Raw genomic sequence first — 14,346 nt, 5'->3', positions numbered from 1 at the left:
CAACTCGTGGCGCATGTCTTGCACGTTTCCAGAACAATGGTTGGCGGTACTTGTAAAAACATGCTTTTATCAAGAAGCTTTACGGACCTCTGGATGTGTTTTTCCCTTTGTCTGGCAAGTAGCGTCAAACTCGCCAGTGCACGAGGCCCGTCTCGAGCGGCTCTTGGAAGCCAGTGGCGGCGCAGCACTGAAATGAGCGGCCTTCGAAGCGAATGTCGTCGGAACACCCGCTAGTGGCACATGTCTTGCGCGTTTCCACAACAAGGGTTGGCGGTACTTGTAAAAACATGCTTTTATCAAGGGGCTTTACGGACCTCTGGATGTGTTTTTCCCTTTGTCTGGCAAGTAGCGTCAAACTCGCCAGTGCACGAGGCCCGTCTCGAACGGCTCTTGGAAGTCAGTGGCGGCGCAGCACTGAAATGAGCGGCCTTCGAAGCGAATGTCGTCGGAACACCCGCTCGTGGCGCATGTCTTGCACGTTTTCAGAACAATGGTTGGCGGTACTTGTAAAAACATGCTTTTATCAAGGGGCTTTACGGACCTCTGGATGTGTTTTTCCCTTTGTCTGGCAAGTAGCGTCAAACTCGCCAGTGCACGAGGCCCGTCTCGAACGGCTCTTGGAAGTCAGTGGCGGCGCAGCACTGAAATGAGCGGCCTTCGAAGCGAATGTCGTCGGAACACCCGCTCGTGGCGCATGTCTTGCACGTTTCCAGAACAATGGTTGGCGGTACTTGTAAAAACATGCTTTTATCAAGAAGCTTTACGGACCTCTGGATGTGTTTTTCCCTTTGTCTGGCAAGTAGCGTCAAACTCGCCAGTGCACGAGGCCCGACTCGAGCGGCTCTTGGAAGCCAGTGGCGGCGCAGCACTGAAATGAGCGGCCTTCGAAGCGAATGTCGTCGGAACACCCGCTCGTGGCGCATGTCTTGCACGTTTTCAGAACAATGGTTGGCGGTACTTGTAAAAACATGCTTTGATCAAGGGGCTTTACGGACCTCTGGATGTGTTTTTCCCTTTGTCTGGCAAGTAGCGTCAAACTCGCCAGTGCACGAGGCCCGTCTCGAGCGGCTCTTGGAAGCCAGTGGCGGCGCAGCACTGAAATGAGCGGCCTTCGAAGCGAATGTCGTCGGAACACCCGCTCGTGGCGCATGTCTTGCACGTTTTCAGAACAATGGTTGGCGGTACTTGTAAAAACATGCTTTTATCAAGGGGCTTTACGGACCTCTGGATGTGTTTTTCCCTTTGTCTGGCAAGTAGCGTCAAACTCGCCAGTGCACGAGGCCCGTCTCGAGCGGCTCTTGGAAGCCAGTGGCGGCGCAGCACTGAAATGAGCGGCCTTCGAAGCGAATGTCGTCGGAACACCCGCTCGTGGCGCATGTCTTGCACGTTTTCAGAACAATGGTTGGCGGTACTTGTAAAAACATGCTTTGATCAAGGGGCTTTACGGACCTCTGGATGTGTTTTTCCCTTTGTCTGGCAAGTAGCGTCAAACTCGCCAGTGCACGAGGCCCGTCTCGAGCGGCTCTTGGAAGCCAGTGGCGGCGCAGCACTGAAATGAGCGGCCTTCGAAGCGAATGTCGTCGGAACACCCGCTAGTGGCACATGTCTTGCGCGTTTCCACAACAAGGGTTGGCGGTACTTGTAAAAACATGCTTTTATCAAGGGGCTTTACGGACCTCTGGATGTGTTTTTCCCTTTGTCTGGCAAGTAGCGTCAAACTCGCCAGTGCACGAGGCCCGTCTCGAGCGGCTCTTGGAAGCCAGTGGCGGCGCAGCACTGAAATGAGCGGCCTTCGAAGCGAATGTCGTCGGAACACCCGCTCGTGGCGCATGTCTTGCACGTTTTCAGAACAATGGTTGGCGGTACTTGTAAAAACATGCTTTGATCAAGGGGCTTTACGGACCTCTGGATGTGTTTTTCCCTTTGTCTGGCAAGTAGCGTCAAACTCGCCAGTGCACGAGGCCCGTCTCGAGCGGCTCTTGGAAGCCAGTGGCGGCGCAGCACTGAAATGAGCGGCCTTCGAAGCGAATGTCGTCGGAACACCCGCTCGTGGCGCATGTCTTGCACGTTTTCAGAACAATGGTTGGCGGTACTTGTAAAAACATGCTTTTATCAAGGGGCTTTACGGACCTCTGGATGTGTTTTTCCGTTTGTCTTGCAAGTAGCGTCAAACTCGCCAGTGCACGAGGCCCGTCTCGAGCGGCTCTTGGAAGCCAGTGGCGGCGCAGCACTGAAATGAGCGGCCTTCGAAGCGAATGTCGTCGGAACACCCGCTCGTGGCGCATGTCTTGCACGTTTTCAGAACAATGGTTGGCGGTACTTGTAAAAACATGCTTTGATCAAGGGGCTTTACGGACCTCTGGATGTGTTTTTCCCTTTGTCTGGCAAGTAGCGTCAAACTCGCCAGTGCACGAGGCCCGTCTCGAGCGGCTCTTGGAAGCCAGTGGCGGCGCAGCACTGAAATGAGCCGCCTTCGAAGCGAATGTCGTCGGAACACCCGCTCGTGGCGCATGTCTTGCACGTTTTCAGAACAATGGTTGGCGGTACTTGTAAAAACATGCTTTTATCAAGGGGCTTTACGGACCTCTGGATGTGTTTTTCCGTTTGTCTTGCAAGTAGCGTCAAACTCGCCAGTGCACGAGGCCCGTCTCGAGCGGCTCTTGGAAGCCAGTGGCGGCGCAGCACTGAAATGAGCGGCCTTCGAAGCGAATGTCGTCGGAACACCCGCTCGTGGCGCATGTCTTGCACGTTTTCAGAACAATGGTTGGCGGTACTTGTAAAAACATGCTTTGATCAAGGGGCTTTACGGACCTCTGGATGTGTCTTTCCGTTTGTCTTGCAAGTAGCGTCAAACTCGCCAGTGCACGAGGCCCGTCTCGAGCGGCTCTTGGAAGCCAGTGGCGGCGCAGCACTGAAATGAGCGGCCTTCGAAGCGAATGTCGTCGGAACACCCGCTCGTGGCGCATGTCTTGCACGTTTCCAGAACAATGGTTGGCGGTACTTGTAAAAACATGCTTTTATCAAGAAGCTTTATGGACCTCTGGATGTGTTTTTCCCTTTGTCTGGCAAGTAGCGTCAAACTCGCCAGTGCACGAGGCCCGTCTCGAACGGCTCTTGGAAGTCAGTGGCGGCGCAGCACTGAAATGAGCGGCCTTCGAAGCGAATGTCGTCGGAACACCCGCTCGTGGCGCATGTCTTGCACGTTTCCAGAACAATGGTTGGCGGTACTTGTAAAAACATGCTTTTATCAAGAAGCTTTACGGACCTCTGGATGTGTTTTTCCCTTTGTCTGGCAAGTAGCGTCAAACTCGCCAGTGCACGAGGCCCGTCTCGAGCGGCTCTTGGAAGCCAGTGGCGGCGCAGCACTGAAATGAGCGGCCTTGGAAGCGAATGTCGTCGGAACACCCGCTCGTGGCGCATGTCTTGCACGTTTTCAGGACAATGGTTGGCGGTACTTGTAAAAACATGCTTTTATCAAGGGGCTTTACGGACCTCTGGATGTGTTTTTCCGTTTGTCTTGCAAGTAGCGTCAAACTCGCCAGTGCACGAGGCCCGTCTCGAACGGCTCTTGGAAGTCAGTGGCGGCGCAGCACTGAAATGAGCGGCCTTGGAAGCGAATGTCGTCGGAACACTCGCTCGTGGCGCATGTCTTGCACGTTTTCAGAACAATGGTTGGCGGTACTTGTAAAAACATGCTTTTATCAAGGGGCTTTACGGACCTCTGGATGTGTTTTTCCGTTTGTCTTGCAAGTAGCGTCAAACTCGCCAGTGCACGAGGCCCGTCTCGAGCGGCTCTTGGAAGCCAGTGGCGGCGCAGCACTGAAATGAGCGGCCTTCGAAGCGAATGTCGTCGGAACACCCGCTCGTGGCGCATGTCTTGCACGTTTCCAGAACAATGGTTGGCGGTACTTGTAAAAACATGCTTTTATCAAGGGGCTTTACGGACCTCTGGATGTGTTTTTCCGTTTGTCTTGCAAGTAGCGTCAAACTCGCCAGTGCACGAGGCCCGTCTCGAGCGGCTCTTGGAAGCCAGTGGCGGCGCAGCACTGAAATGAGCGGCCTTCGAAGCGAATGTCGTCGGAACACCCGCTCGTGGCGCATGTCTTGCACGTTTTCAGAACAATGGTTGGCGGTACTTGTAAAAACATGCTTTTACCAAGGGGCTTTGCGGACCTCTGGATGTGTTTTTCCGTTTGTCTTGCAAGTAGCGTCAAACTGCGCCAGTGCACGAGGCCCGTTTCGAGCGGCTCTTGGAAGCCAATGGCGGCGCAGCACTGAAATGAGCGGCCTTGGAAGCGAATGTCGTCGGAACACCCGCTCGTGGCGCATGTCTTGCGCGTTTCCAGAACAATGGTTGGCGGTACTTGTAAAAACATGCTTTTATCAAGGGGCTTTACGGACCTCTGGATGTGTTTTTCCGTTTGTCTTGCAAGTAGCGTCAAACTGCGCCAGTGCACGAGGCCCGTTTCGAGCGGCTCTTGGAAGCCAATGGCGGCGCAGCACTGAAATGAGCGGCCTTGGAAGCGAATGTCGTCGGAACACCCGCTCGTGGCGCATGTCTTGCACGTTTTCAGAACAATGGTTGGCGGTACTTGTAAAAACATGCTTTTATCAAGGGGCTTTACGGACCTCTGGATGTGTTTTTCCGTTTGTCTTGCAAGTAGCGTCAAACTCGCCAGTGCACGAGGCCCGTCTCGAGCGGCTCTTGGAAGCCAGTGGCGGCGCAGCACTGAAATGAGCGGCCTTCGAAGCGAATGTCGTCGGAACACCCGCTCGTGGCGCATGTCTTGCACGTTCTCAGAACAATGGTTGGCGGTACTTGTAAAAACATGCTTTTATCAAGGGGCTTTACGGACCTCTGGATGTGTTTTTCCGTTTGTCTTGCAAGTAGCGTCAAACTCGCCAGTGCACGAGGCCCGTCTCGAGCGGCTCTTGGAAGCCAGTGGCGGCGCAGCACTGAAATGAGCGGCCTTCGAAGCGAATGTCGTCGGAACACCCGCTCGTGGCGCATGTCTTGCACGTTTTCAGAACAATGGTTGGCGGTACTTGTAAAAACATGCTTTGATCAAGGGGCTTTACGGACCTCTGGATGTGTCTTTCCGTTTGTCTTGCAAGTAGCGTCAAACTCGCCAGTGCACGAGGCCCGTCTCGAGCTGCTCTTGGAAGCCAGTGGCGGCGCAGCACTGAAATGAGCGGCCTTGGAAGCGAATGTCGTCGGAACACCCGCTCGTGGCGCATGTCTTGCACGTTTCCAGAACAATGGTTGGCGGTACTTGTAAAAACATGCTTTTATCAAGAAGCTTTACGGACCTCTGGATGTGTTTTTCCGTTTGTCTTGCAAGTAGCGTCATACTCGCCAGTGCACGAGGCCCGTCTCGAACGGCTCTTGGAAGTCAGTGGCGGCGCAGCACTGAAATGAGCGGCCTTGGAAGCGAATGTCGTCGGAACACCCGCTCGTGGCGCATGTCTTGCACGTTTTCAGAACAATGGTTGGCGGTACTTGTAAAAACATGCTTTTATCAAGGGGCTTTACGGACCTCTGGATGTGTTTTTCCCTTTGTCTGGCAAGTAGCGTCAAACTCGCCAGTGCACGAGGCCCGTCTCGAACGGCTCTTGGAAGTCAGTGGCGGCGCAGCACTGAAATGAGCGGCCTTCGAAGCGAATGTCGTCGGAACACCCGCTCGTGGCGCATGTCTTGCACGTGTCCAGAACAATGGTTGGCGGTACTTGTAAAAACATGCTTTTATCAAGAAGCTTTACGGACCTCTGGATGTGTTTTTCCCTTTGTCTGGCAAGTAGCGTCAAACTCGCCAGTGCACGCGGCCCGTCTCGAACGGCTCTTGGAAGTCAGTGGCGGCGCAGCACTGAAATGAGCGGCCTTGGAAGCGAATGTCGTCGGAACACCCGCTCGTGGCGCATGTCTTGCACGTTTTCAGAACAATGGTTGGCGGTACTTGTAAAAACATGCTTTTATCAAGGGGCTTTACGGACCTCTGGATGTGTTTTTCCGTTTGTCTTGCAAGTAGCGTCAAACTCGCCAGTGCACGAGGCCCGTCTCGAGCGGCTCTTGGAAGCCAGTGGCGGCGCAGCACTGAAATGAGCGGCCTTCGAAGCGAATGTCGTCGGAACACCCGCTCGTGGCGCATGTCTTGCACGTTTCCAGAACAATGGTTGGCGGTACTTGTAAAAACATGCTTTTATCAAGGGGCTTTACGGACCTCTGGATGTGTTTTTCCGTTTGTCTTGCAAGTAGCGTCAAACTCGCCAGTGCACGAGGCCCGTCTCGAGCGGCTCTTGGAAGCCAGTGGCGGCGCAGCACTGAAATGAGCGGCCTTCGAAGCGAATGTCGTCGGAACACCCGCTCGTGGCGCATGTCTTGCACGTTTTCAGAACAATGGTTGGCGGTACTTGTAAAAACATGCTTTTACCAAAGGGCTTTGCGGACCTCTGGATGTGTTTTTCCGTTTGTCTTGCAAGTAGCGTCAAACTGCGCCAGTGCACGAGGCCCGTTTCGAGCGGCTCTTGGAAGCCAATGGCGGCGCAGCACTGAAATGAGCGGCCTTGGAAGCGAATGTCGTCGGAACACCCGCTCGTGGCGCATGTCTTGCGCGTTTCCAGAACAATGGTTGGCGGTACTTGTAAAAACATGCTTTTATCAAGGGGCTTTACGGACCTCTGGATGTGTTTTTCCGTTTGTCTTGCAAGTAGCGTCAAACTGCGCCAGTGCACGAGGCCCGTTTCGAGCGGCTCTTGGAAGCCAATGGCGGCGCAGCACTGAAATGAGCGGCCTTGGAAGCGAATGTCGTCGGAACACCCGCTCGTGGCGCATGTCTTGCACGTTTTCAGAACAATGGTTGGCGGTACTTGTAAAAACATGCTTTTACCAAGGGGCTTTGCGGACCTCTGGATGTGTTTTTCCGTTTGTCTTGCGAGTAGCGTCAAACTCGCCAGTGCACGAGGCCCGTTTCGAGCGGCTCTTGGAAGCCAGTGGCGGCGCAGCACTGAAATGAGCGGCCTTCGAAGCGAATGTCGTCGGAACACCCGCTCGTGGCGCATGTCTTGCACGTTTCCAGAACAATGGTTGGCGGTACTTGTAAAAACATGCTTTTATCAAGGGGCTTTACGGACCTCTGGATGTGTTTTTCCGTTTGTCTTGCAAGTAGCGTCAAACTCGCCAGTGCACGAGGCCCGTCTCGAGCGGCTCTTGGAAGCCAGTGGCGGCGCAGCACTGAAATGAGCGGCCTTCGAAGCGAATGTCGTCGGAACACCCGCTCGTGGCGCATGTCTTGCACGTTTCCAGAACAATGGTTGGCGGTACTTGTAAAAACATGCTTTTATCAAGGGGCTTTACGGACCTCTGGATGTGTTTTTCCGTTTGTCTTGCAAGTAGCGTCAAACTCGCCAGTGCACGAGGCCCGTCTCGAGCGGCTCTTGGAAGCCAGTGGCGGCGCAGCACTGAAATGAGCGGCCTTCGAAGCGAATGTCGTCGGAACACCCGCTCGTGGCGCATGTCTTGCACGTTTTCAGAACAATGGTTGGCGGTACTTGAAAAACATGCTTTTACCAAGGGGCTTTGCGGACCTCTGGATGTGTTTTTCCGTTTGTCTTGCAAGTAGCGTCAAACTGCGCCAGTGCACGAGGCCCGTTTCGAGCGGCTCTTGGAAGCCAATGGCGGCGCAGCACTGAAATGAGCGGCCTTGGAAGCGAATGTCGTCGGAACACCCGCTCGTGGCGCATGTCTTGCACGTTTTCAGAACAATGGTTGGCGGTACTTGTAAAAACATGCTTTTACCAAGGGGCTTTGCGGACCTCTGGATGTGTTTTTCCGTTTGTCTTGCAAGTAGCGTCAAACTGCGCCAGTGCACGAGTCCCGTTTCGAGCGGCTCTTGGAAGCCAATGGCGGCGCAGCACTGAAATGAGCGGCCTTGGAAGCGAATGTCGTCGGAACACCCGCTCGTGGCGCATGTCTTGCACGTTTTCAGAACAATGGTTGGCGGTACTTGTAAAAACATGCTTTTATCAAGGGGCTTTGCGGACCTCTGGATGTGTTTTTCCGTTTGTCTTGCAAGTAGCGTCAAACTCGCCAGTGCACGAGGCCCGTCTCGAGCGGCTCTTGGAAGCCAGTGGCGGCGCAGCACTGAAATGAGCGGCCTTCGAAGCGAATGTCGTCGGAACACCCGCTCGTGGCGCATATCTTGCACGTTTTCAGAACAATGGTTGGCGGTACTTGTAAAAACATGCTTTTACCAAGGGGCTTTGCGGACCTCTGGATGTGTTTTTCCGTTTGTCTTGCAAGTAGCGTCAAACTGCGCCAGTGCACGAGGCCCGTTTCGAGCGGCTCTTGGAAGCCAATGGCGGCGCAGCACTGAAATGAGCGGCCTTGGAAGCGAATGTCGTCGGAACACCCGCTCGTGGTGCATGTCTTGCACGTTTTCAGAACAATGGTTGGCGGTACTTGTAAAAACATGCTTTTATCAAGGGGCTTTACGGACCTCTGGATGTGTTTTTCCGTTTGTGTTGCAAGTAGCGTCAAACTCGCCAGTGCACGAGGCCCGTTTCGAGCGGCTCTTGGAAGCCAATGGCGGCGCAGCACTGAAATGAGCGGCCTTGGAAGCGAATGTCGTCGGAACACCCGCTCGTGGCGCATGTCTTGCACGTTTTCAGAACAATGGTTGGCGGTACTTGTAAAAACATGCTTTTATCAAGGGGCTTTACGGACCTCTGGATGTGTTTTTCCGTTTGTCTTGCAAGTAGCGTCAAACTGCGCCAGTGCACGAGGCCCGTTTCGAGCGGCTCTTGGAAGCCAGTGGCAGCGCAGCACTGAAATGAGCGGCCTTGGAAGCGAATGTCGTCGGAACACCCGCTCGTGGCGCATGTCTTGCACGTTTTCAGAACAATGGTTGGCGGTACTTGTAAAAACATGCTTTTATCAAGGGGCTTTACGGACCTCTGGATGTGTTTTTCCGTTTGTCTTGCAAGTAGCGTCAAACTGCGCCAGTGCACGAGGCCCGTTTCGAGCGGCTCTTGGAAGCCAGTGGCGGCGCAGCACTGAAATGAGCGGCCTTCGAAGCGAATGTCGTCGGAACACCCGCTCGTGGCGCATGTCTTGCACGTTTTCAGAACAATGGTTGGCGGTACTTGTAAAAACATGCTTTTACCAAGGGGCTTTGCGGACCTCTGGATGTGTTTTTCCGTTTGTCTTGCAAGTAGCGTCAAACTGCGCCAGTGCACGAGGCCCGTTTCGAGCGGCTCTTGGAAGCCAATGGCGGCGCAGCACTGAAATGAGCGGCCTTGGAAGCGAATGTCGTCGGAACACCCGCTCGTGGCGCATGTCTTGCACGTTTTCAGAACAATGGTTGGCGGTACTTGTAAAAACATGCTTTTATCAAGGGGCTTTGCGGACCTCTGGATGTGTTTTTCCGTTTGTCTTGCAAGTAGCGTCAAACTCGCCAGTGCACGAGGCCCGTCTCGAGCGGCTCTTGGAAGCCAGTGGCGGCGCAGCACTGTAATGAGCGGCCTTCGAAGCGAATGTCGTCGGAACACCCGCTCGTGGCGCATGTCTTGCACGTTTTCAGAACAATGGTTGGCGGTACTTGTAAAAACATGCTTTTACCAAGGGGCTTTGCGGACCTCTGGATGTGTTTTTCCGTTTGTCTTGCAAGTAGCGTCAAACTCGCCAGTGCACGAGGCCCGTCTCGAGCGGCTCTTGGAAGCCAATGGCGGCGCAGCACTGAAATGAGCGGCCTTGGAAGCGAATGTCGTCGGAACACCCGCTCGTGGCGCATGTCTTGCACGTTTTCAGAACAATGGTTGGCGGTACTTGTAAAAATATGCTTTTACCAAGGGGCTTTGCGGACCTCTGGATGTGTTTTTCCGTTTGTCTTGCAAATAGCGTCAAACTCGCCAGTGCACGAGGCCCGTCTCGAGCGGCTCTTGGAAGCCAATGGCGGCGCAGCACTGAAATGAGCGGCCTTCGAAGCGAATGTCGTCGGAACACCCGCTCGTGGCGCATGTCTTGCACGTTTTCAGAAATATGGTTGGCGGTACTTGTAAAAACATGCTTTTACCAAGGGGCTTTGCGGGCCTCTGAATGTGTTTTTCCGTTTGTCTTGCAAGTAGCGTCAAACTCGCCAGTGCACGAGACCCGTCTCGAGCGGCTCTTGGAAGCCAGTGGCGGCGCAGCACTGAAATGAGCGGCCTTCGAAGCGAATGTCGTCGGAACACCCGCTCGTGGCGCATGTCTTGCACGTTTTCAGAACAATGGTTGGCGGTACTTGTAAAAACATGCTTTTACCAAGGGGCTTTGCGGACCTCTGAATGTGTTTTTCCGTTTGTCTTGCAAGTAGCGTCAAACTGCGCCAGTGCACGAGGCCCGTCTCGAGCGGCTCTTGGAAGCCAGTGGCGGCGCAGCACTGAAATGAGCGGCCTTCGAAGCGAATGTCGTCGGAACACCCGCTCGTGGCGCATGTCTTGCACGTTTTCAGAACAATGGTTGGCGGTACTTGTAAAAACATGCTTTTACCAAGGGGCTTTGCGGACCTCTGGATGTGTTTTTCCGTTTGTCTTGCAAGAAGCGTCAAACTGCGCCAGTGCACGAGGCCCGTTTCGAGCGGCTCTTGGAAGCCAATGGCGGCGCAGCACTGAAATGAGCGGCCTTGGAAGCGAATGTCGTCGGAACACCCGCTCGTGGCGCATGTCTTGCACGTTTTCAGAACAATGGTTGGCGGTACTTGTAAAAACATGCTTTTATCAAGGGGCTTTGCGGACCTCTGGATGTGTTTTTCCGTTTGTCTTGCAAGTAGCGTCAAACTCGCCAGTGCACGAGGCCCGTCTCGAGCGGCTCTTGGAAGCCAATGGCGGCGCAGCACTGAAATGAGCGGCCTTCGAAGCGAATGTCGTCGGAACACCCGCTCGTGGCGCATGTCTTGCACGTTTTCAGAACAATGGTTGGCGGTACTTGTAAAAACATGCTTTTACCAAGGGGCTTTGCGGGCCTCTGAATGTGTTTTTCCGTTTGTCTTGCAAGTACGGCGTCAAACTCGCCAGTGCACGAGACCCGTCTCGAGCGGCTCTTGGAAGCCAGTGGCGGCGCAGCACTGAAATGAGCGGCCTTCGAAGCGAATGTCGTCGGAACACCCGCTCGTGGCGCATGTCTTGCACGTTTTCAGAACAATGGTTGGCGGTACTTGTAAAAACATGCTTTTACCAAGGGGCTTTGCGGACCTCTGAATGTGTTTTTCCGTTTGTCTTGCAAGTAGCGTCAAACTGCGCCAGTGCACGAGGCCCGTTTCGAGCGGCTCTTGGAAGCCAATGGCGGCGCAGCACTGAAATAAGCGGCCTTGGAAGCGAATGTCGTCGGAACACCCGCTCGTGGCGCATGTCTTGCACGTTTTCAGAACAATGGTTGGCGGTACTTGTAAAAACATGCTTTTATCAAGGGGCTTTGCGGACCTCTGGATGTGTTTTTCCGTTTGTCTTGCAAGTAGCGTCAAACTCGCCAGTGCACGAGGCCCGTCTCGAGCGGCTCTTGGAAGCCAGTGGCGGCGCAGCACTGAAATGAGCGGCCTTCGAAGCGAATGTCGTCGGAACACCCGCTCGTGGCGCATGTCTTGCACGTTTTCAGAACAATGGTTGGCGGTACTTGTAAAAACATGCTTTTACCAAGGGGCTTTGCGGACCTCTGGATGTGTTTTTCCGTTTGTCTTGCAAGTAGCGTCAAACTGCGCCAGTGCACGAGGCCCGTTTCGAGCGGCTCTTGGAAGCCAATGGCGGCGCAGCACTGAAATGAGCGGCCTTGGAAGCGAATGTCGTCGGAACACCCGCTCGTGGTGCATGTCTTGCACGTTTTCAGAACAATGGTTGGCGGTACTTGTAAAAACATGCTTTTACCAAGGGGCTTTGCGGACCTCTGGATGTGTTTTTCCGTTTGTCTTGCAAGTAGCGTCAAACTGCGCCAGTGCACGAGGCCCGTTTCGAGCGGCTCTTGGAAGCCAATGGCGGCGCAGCACTGAAATGAGCGGCCTTCGAAGCGAATGTCGTCGGAACACCCGCTCGTGGCGCATGTCTTGCACGTTTTCAGAACAATGGTTGGCGGTACTTGTAAAAACATGTTTTTACCAAGGGGCTTTGCGGGCCTCTGGATGTGTTTTTCCGTTTGTCTTGCAAGTAGCGTCAAACTGCGCCAGTGCACGAGGCCCGTTTCGAGCGGCTCTTGGAAGCCAATGGCGGCGCAGCACTGAAATGAGCGGCCTTGGAAGCGAATGTCGTCGGAACACCCGCTCGTGGTGCATGTCTTGCACGTTTTCAGAACAATGGTTGGCGGTACTTGTAAAAACATGCTTTTATCAAGGGGCTTTGCGGACCTCTGGATGTGTTTTTCCGTTTGTCTTGCAAGTAGCGTCAAACTCGCCAGTGCACGAGGCCCGTTTCGAGCGGGGAAGCCAATGGCGGCGCAGCACTGAAATGAGCGGCCTTCGAAGCGAATGTCGTCGGAACACCCGCTCGTGGCGCATGTCTTGCACGTTTTCAGAACAATGGTTGGCGGTACTTGTAAAAACATGCTTTTATCAATGGGCTTTACGGACCTCTGGATGTGTTTTTCCGTTTGTCTTGCAAGTAGCGTCAAACTCGCCAGTGCACGAGGCCCGTCTCGAGCGGCTCTTGGAAGCCAATGGCGGCGCAACACTGAAATGAGCGGCCTTCGAAGCGAATGTCGTCGGAACACCCGCTCGTGGCGCATGTCTTGCACGTTTTCAGAACAATGGTTGGCGGTACTTGTAAAAACATGCTTTTATCAAGGGGCTTTGCGGACCTCTGGATGTGTTTTTCCGTTTGTCTTGCAAGTAGCGTCAAACTCGCCAGTGCACGAGGCCCGTCTCGAGCGGCTCTTGGAAGCCAATGGCGGCGCAGCACTGAAATGAGCGGCCTTCGAAGCGAATGTCGTCGGAACACCCGCTCGTGGCGCATGTCTTGCACGTTTTCAGAAATATGGTTGGCGGTACTTGTAAAAACATGCTTTTACCAAGGGGCTTTGCGGGCCTCTGAATGTGTTTTTCCGTTTGTCTTGCAAGTAGCGTCAAACTCGCCAGTGCACGAGACCCGTCTCGAGCGGCTCTTGGAAGCCAGTGGCGGCGCAGCACTGAAATGAGCGGCCTTCGAAGCGAATGTCGTCGGAACACCCGCTCGTGGCGCATGTCTTGCACGTTTTCAGAACAATGGTTGGCGGTACTTGTAAAAACATGCTTTTACCAAGGGGCTTTGCGGACCTCTGAATGTGTTTTTCCGTTTGTCTTGCAAGTAGCGTCAAACTGCGCCAGTGCACGAGGCCCGTCTCGAGCGGCTCTTGGAAGCCAGTGGCGGCGCAGCACTGAAATGAGCGGCCTTCGAAGCGAATGTCGTCGGAACACCCGCTCGTGGCGCATGTCTTGCACGTTTTCAGAACAATGGTTGGCGGTACTTGTAAAAACATGCTTTTACCAAGGGGCTTTGCGGACCTCTGGATGTGTTTTTCCGTTTGTCTTGCAAGAAGCGTCAAACTGCGCCAGTGCACGAGGCCCGTTTCGAGCGGCTCTTGGAAGCCAATGGCGGCGCAGCACTGAAATGAGCGGCCTTGGAAGCGAATGTCGTCGGAACACCCGCTCGTGCACTCTAAGAAAAAAGGGAGCGTGACTTGCTCCCTTAGGGGAGCAAATACGCTGACACAACCATCGCTCCCCTAGGGGAGCAACTGTAGCGGGAGCAACTGTTGCACCCCGTCCGTTAGTCCCTCACACTAGCACCCCCAGGACCAACTGTTAGGCCCTTGCACTTGGACCCCTGGGACTAACTGTTAGGCCCTTGCACTTGGACCCCTGGGACTAACTGTTAGACCCTTGCACTTGGACCCCTGGGACTAACTGTTACACCCTTTCAAATGAACCCCGAGGACCAACTGTTAAGCCCTTGCACTTGGACCCCTGGGACTAACTGTTAGGCCCTTGCACTTGGACCCCTGAGACTAACTGTTGCACCATTTCAATTGAACCCCGAGGACCAACTGTTGAGCCCTTGCACTAGGACCCGTGGGAGTAAATGTTAATCCAAGACATTTGGTCCCCGGGGACTAAATTTTAATCCTTTACATATGATCCCAAGGGACCAAATGCTTAGTCTCCTGGGACTAAATGTTCCCCTGTTTCGAACCGTGGTTAAAAGCGCTAAAAAGACGAACACAAGAGAGAATACAAACAAAGGAGCTTCTCTCTTGTGTTAATGCTTTTAGCACTTTTAGCCATGGTTCAAAACGTTCATCACCAACTTGCACAAGTACTTTTAGCTCCCCTAATGATGGACTCAATATTGCAGTGT

Source organism: Ixodes scapularis, unplaced genomic scaffold, assembly GCF_016920785.2.
Source record: "Ixodes scapularis isolate PalLabHiFi unplaced genomic scaffold, ASM1692078v2 PGA_scaffold11__112_contigs__length_91849675, whole genome shotgun sequence".
NCBI classification, from domain to species: Eukaryota; Metazoa; Arthropoda; class Arachnida; order Ixodida; family Ixodidae; genus Ixodes; species Ixodes scapularis.
Note: the sequence above shows the minus strand (reverse complement) of the source record.